We start from the raw sequence: 6,000 nt of genomic DNA, 5'->3' as shown, positions 1-6,000 counted from the left end.
CCACTAATCCAAGCCTGCTCACATGTCAGTCTCTGGTCAATGTTCCTCTAGTGCAGTGTGTTGCCTACTCTTTGTCTTTCACACCCTCCTGTTTAGAACAATTAGTTCTTTTCCTCCGCCGTGTCTATATTTAAGGGCATAACTAGACATGTCTGGGCCCCAAAGCAAAATTGTGATGGCCCGCTTTACACACCATCATAAAGGCATACCCACCACAGTGTCTGGTTCATCCTCAGCCAGTGTACAATAGGACAGAGTACTAACTGCATTAACAGCAGTCTGGCACATTAGTCTGAATTAAATATACAATCATTTTAACCTCATTATTGTCCACATACTATAACTACTGTATTACATAGTTGCCGAATTCTTGGGAGTTCTCCCGGACTCCCGAGAGAGCAGGCAAAAACCCCGGAACCAGCATCTCCTCGTTGTTGTAAATGGTGGAGGCGGAGTTAACTGTGGCATTGTGGCCCCGCCCCCTGCTACGATTGGCCAGAATTTTTCTAAGATTGACAGGGGCGGAGCCTAACGGCACATCACTTGTGGCCACGCCCCCTCGACGGACCCCCTCCCGGACAGCTGGTCTCAAAAGTAGGTAAGTATGCTGTATTAATTTGTTATGAATTGATATTAATCTTGTACTTTAAAGTACATTTTTCCCTGGGACAGGGTTCCCTGTACTTCTGGGTGCCAAAACATTCAAATGGATTGTGTGTCTATAGTTATACCCTTGCCTATATTATACCCTTCCATGCACAGAAATTAGCTAGGTGTCCGGTCCATACAGCACTACCGACAAACAGACAAAGATTATTCTTGTTGATACAGACATTGATGTATATTTATATACATTAATGAAAAGTATATAAAGTACATTAAGGGCAGGAAAGTCTAGTGCCTGTGAAATGGGAGTTGTCGCCAGAGATAAGGTTTAATTTTGCTTTGCCAAATTCAACAGAAGGATTACCCTTTCATCAATGAAGACTACTGCATATGGATAGTGAAAATAAACCAAATTAGTTATTCTTTGAATTAAGCCTTTATTTTAATGTTTACTTTTATCTTTTACTTTTTAAATAAATTTATTGTTATCTTACTTTTTTGAGTATGAGAAACTGACACCAAAATCAGGCTCACATATACACACATCTGCAAAGACTGACCCAACCAAGAAGAAAATGTACTGTTGGAACTCCAGGCTAATATCGATGGGGCACCAGAGCTTTGCCCAGCTACCTCAGTGATATTTTTTTTATATTAAAACCACAATGACAAAAAAAACAGAAATCGAGGAAACTCTAATAAATATGCCCCACATTATTTAATGGAGCAATGCTACAAATTGTCCAGTCATCATAAAAATAGTAGAATTCTTGATTAGCTCTACCACACAGTAACACCAGCAGAGTTGTCCCTGTATGTGACACAGCTCTGATAACCTTTCATTTCTTTATCTTAATATAACTCATTTTCTGAAAGTGGAGGATTTATCCACATGGCTAAAAACTGGAGAAGACAAAAAGAATTGAGATGTAATTAGCAACCAAACTATGCATTACAGTGGTGACCTTAGTATTTCTCCACCATTAAGCTGTTGATCATTAATGAAGGAAGATTTTTTTTAAGCTTCAGAAACATTATGAAACTGGAGATGAAAGTTCTTCTCATAACATGAGCCATCAAGTAAAAAAGGTACAATGATAATTCACTTGTGTTTTGTGCCTGTCACTCGAATAGCTGAAAAACTCAATTTCCCGTATGTTATTTCTTAAGCTACAGCCATGACTTGAATAACTATTCCTCCAAGTGCTGCAAAACACCAGGGTGCCCTCGACCTAAAGGGGCCCATCTGACACAGAAAAAGGAGGGTTTATTAGTTTTGTCTCTTGCAATCCCATGACGCACTGAGCTTGGAATTCTGGGGCAAGAGGTTTCAAGAGTGTGGTGGCTGTCAGTCATCACAGAGTCACTTAGCCATCTATACAGCTCTGTCACTGGGCCTCCATCTTTAATTAAAAGTTAGTGAGGGCTGCTTTTGACCTCTCTATGTGCACACATACAATATAAACTAACATTCAGACTTTTACAGCAGACAGAAGACAAAATTAAACACTTTGTCCAAACAAAACAGTCTCTTTTTTACATATCTTAATCCATTTATCAAAATCCACAAATTGACAATTCTGTTCACAGAAGAACAATTAATTGGACTGCACTTATAAAATAGATAATATTATCAATTATGATTGAAATTATACAAATTTTATATTTTTGTATAAAAATGTATATAACTTCAAAATATATTAATACATATTATAAATAAATTATGAATATTCATAGATTTTAAAGCATATTCTATCACTGTCATGTGCCACCATCAGCAGTCATAAGATTGTATTTATTCCAATGTGATACCATACAATGGGACATTCTGCACAACTATATATTGCCTAGCCACCTGTGGTCTCCCGTGCTCTTAAATATTGTTCCTCTATTGGTAGTACCTGTCACAAATGCCCAGCCTGCCCCATATACAGCACTCTGAACAGCTGTCCGTGATTGGTGTCACCTTAGTCACTTAGCAATGAATACACCTCTTCTGCCACCACAAAGGATTTATTACAGTGTCCTTACGTTCACCAAAACCACTTATTAATGTTTCACACTTAAATCACTACTTACTAGTTAAGACTTGGCGTGTGTGTGAGGGAACACAATTGAGAAATATGAGACATTTCAGTCTTGAAAGACCCCCTCATGAAAATGCACATGTTATTGTCTAAGGCAGAAGATTTTAAACCACATAGCTCTCACCCCCCACCTTTGAAGTTTAGCTGTCAATAAGGACAGATTTATCTCCCAAATTTCACAGGTGTGAGGTTCTATGAAGTCTTAATAATAAATAACTAAACAATTATACAGAATTTGCAGAACAGATGCATGAACTTGACATGAACTTCTTTGTGTTTTGCAGTAGTCTACAAACTTACCCTTCTCTGAGTAGAAATAGTTATTTTAATATGCAAGCTTGGCAGAAAAAGTTAAATGATATATATAACTTTGATGTATTTAGATGAGCTCACACCCACCTACAGCACTGTTACAAACATTTACAGCAGAATAATAAGTAAAGGTTACAGAAATATAACACCTTTTTCAGGCATGCTTTTAGATTTTCAGACATATAACTTAAATTAACTTTGTAAATAATTTTATGCTTTGTATGCAATATTGTTAAATCTCAAATATGATATGTTGATGATGCTGTACCCCTTATAATTTTTTTGTTATAAATAAACACGCCAAGAGTTCTCTAATCAGAACAGAATCATAGCTGCTTGGCTTCATTCAACCAATGTGTCAAGTTGTCTTTCTGGTCTCCAGTTAACTGATTGCTGATATCTGAATGTTCAACATTGAAGGTGATTACTAGAAGTATCGCTGTACCCAAATACCCCAACACAGGGCTTTCGAAGTGAGCTAGGGATGTCCTGAGATCTGGAATGTTCACAGGAGCTGAGTTATCACCTCTGCTCGTTCGGCTTGGCTGGTCAGGTCCATATCCTCTGCATACCAAAAAAACTCCTCAGAGATGCTTATCTATCTCTTTCTGTCTAATTTCAAAATATTATTGACACTTGCATAGGTTCAGACTCATGTCATCTAGCAAAGCACATGTTGAGATTACATTACAAGGTTACATACAATATACAATGTCATACCTCATTATTAAGGGAAAATAGCAATAATGCATAGTCGTCACATCTCCCCCTAAACCTAGGGCACGGACCATTCACCACTTCTGTCCCTTGGCGCCAGAGGCCATCTGCGTTTCCATATTCTGCGGCCTTCCGTTGCTGAATGGTGAAGTTATATTGCTGCAAAATTAAGCTCCATCTTAACAGCTTTCCATTATCCCCAGAAATTATATTCAGCCAGCTTAGAGGATTTTGGTCTGTAATAATTAGAGATGGTCACTGACCCCCGTGTTTTGGTTTTGGTTTTGGTTTTGCAAAACCGCCATTGCGTGTTTTGGTTTTGGTTTTGGTTTTGTTTGGTTTTGTTTTGCTATTTTTTTGGAAAATCCATGTTTTTGGGCCTAAATTAACCCAATTTAGTGCTCCAACTGTTTTAGAGACAAGTAATCTAATTGTTGAGGTAATAAATCATCCAAAAAAACAGTTTAATTCTTCGTTGGTAGGCCTATTCTACACACAAAACAGATTGTCTTCCTCTCCATCTATGCATATTGGCAATGCAGCCATCGTCTTTGAATGTATATTACACCCTACACTTATAGTTAAATATGTAAAGAAATGGAAAAAGCCAGTTTGGTTTCTGTCTCTCAAGGCCCCCCTCCACTTGTATAAAATACCAAAAAATTCAGCCATTATAGACTGTACAATATTAATTGACATGGAGAAAGCCAGTTTGGTTTCTGTCTCTCAAGGCCCCCCTCCACTTGTATAAAATACCAAAAAATTCAGCCATTATAGACTGTACAATATTAATTGACATGGAGAAAGCCAGTTTGGTTTCTGTCTCTCTAGGCCCCCCTCCACTTGTATAAAATACCAAAAAATTCAGCCATTATAGACTGTACAATATTAATTGACATGGAAAAAGCCAGTTTGGTTTCTGTCTCTCTAGGCCCCCCTCCACTTGTATAAAATACCCAAAAATTCAGCCATTATAGACTGTACAATATTATGAAAAATGGACAAAGCCAGTTTAGGGTCACTCTGTCTATGACACCCTACCCTTAAGGATAAATTGCCCTAACAGCAGCCTTTCAAGATGGTATGTGATATGGAAATGCCACAAGTCCCTTTCCTCTTTGGGGGTAGATTGCACCCTACACTTACATAGAAAGTTTTAAAAAGATGTTATCGGCATCATCTTCAGCTTAATCCTCACCCTCATCAGTGTGTACGTCATCATCACAGACTATCAATTCATCGCCGCTTGAATCCGCCATTAGAGAACAGTCAGTGCTTGGATGTCTTGGATGGTGAAGGCCTTCCTCGTGGAAGATGTAGTTCATTTTTATAAACATCATTTTCTCCACATTTTTGGGAAGTAACCTTCTACGGCGATCACTGACTAGGTTCCCTGCTGTGCTGAACACTCGTTCAGAGTACACACTGGAGGGTGGGCAGCTTAGGTATTGCAAAGCAAGTTTGTACATGGGTTTCCAAATGGCCTGCTTTTCTTCCCAGTAAGGAAAGGGACTGTCTGACATTTCCATATCAACTACCTCTTGAAAGTAATCCTCCACCATCCTTTGCATGTTTATACTCATATTGGATGGAGTTATGGGCAAAGTGACACATTTTTTTGAAAAATCCTTCAAACCAGCCCAGATGTTAAATTGTTCTGGTCTGCCCCCTGTGTCTTCCCTGCTTCTTTTTTGGAAATTTAATTTTTTACGAGCAACAGCTTGAGAAAGTGAAGGAGGACACGTCGTCAAGCCGAGGCCCAGTTCAGCGGCCAACTTGCTGAGCAATAGCTCCTTGCAAAAGTTCACATCTCGCTCATTTACAAGTAAAGACTCAATGTAGGTTTTAAACCTTGGATCAAGCACAGTGGCCAAAACGTACTGATCCGAGTTCAAGATCTTAATAACTCGAGGATCATTGTGAAGCGAATTAAGTACTTGATCGACAAGGCCAACATACTTTGCTGAATTGCTTGCTTTCAGCTCCTCCTTCATTTTCTCAAGCTGCTTTTCCAATAGTCTAATTAAAGGAATGACTTGGCTCAAACTAGCAGAGTCTGCACTGACCTCACATGTCACAACTTCAAATGGTTTCAGCACCTTGCACAGCACTGAAAGGATTCCCCACTGTGCAAGAGTGAAATACATCCCCCCTCCTTTCCCAATGTCATGACTTGTGCAATATGCTTGGATGGCTTTGCGCTGTTCCTCCATCCTCTGAAGCATGTACAGGGTGGAATTCCACCGAGTTACCACCTCTTGCTTAAGTTGGTGGCAGG

Source organism: Mixophyes fleayi, chromosome 6 (genome assembly GCF_038048845.1).
Source record: "Mixophyes fleayi isolate aMixFle1 chromosome 6, aMixFle1.hap1, whole genome shotgun sequence".
Taxonomy (NCBI): Eukaryota; Metazoa; Chordata; class Amphibia; order Anura; family Limnodynastidae; genus Mixophyes; species Mixophyes fleayi.
Note: the sequence above shows the minus strand (reverse complement) of the source record.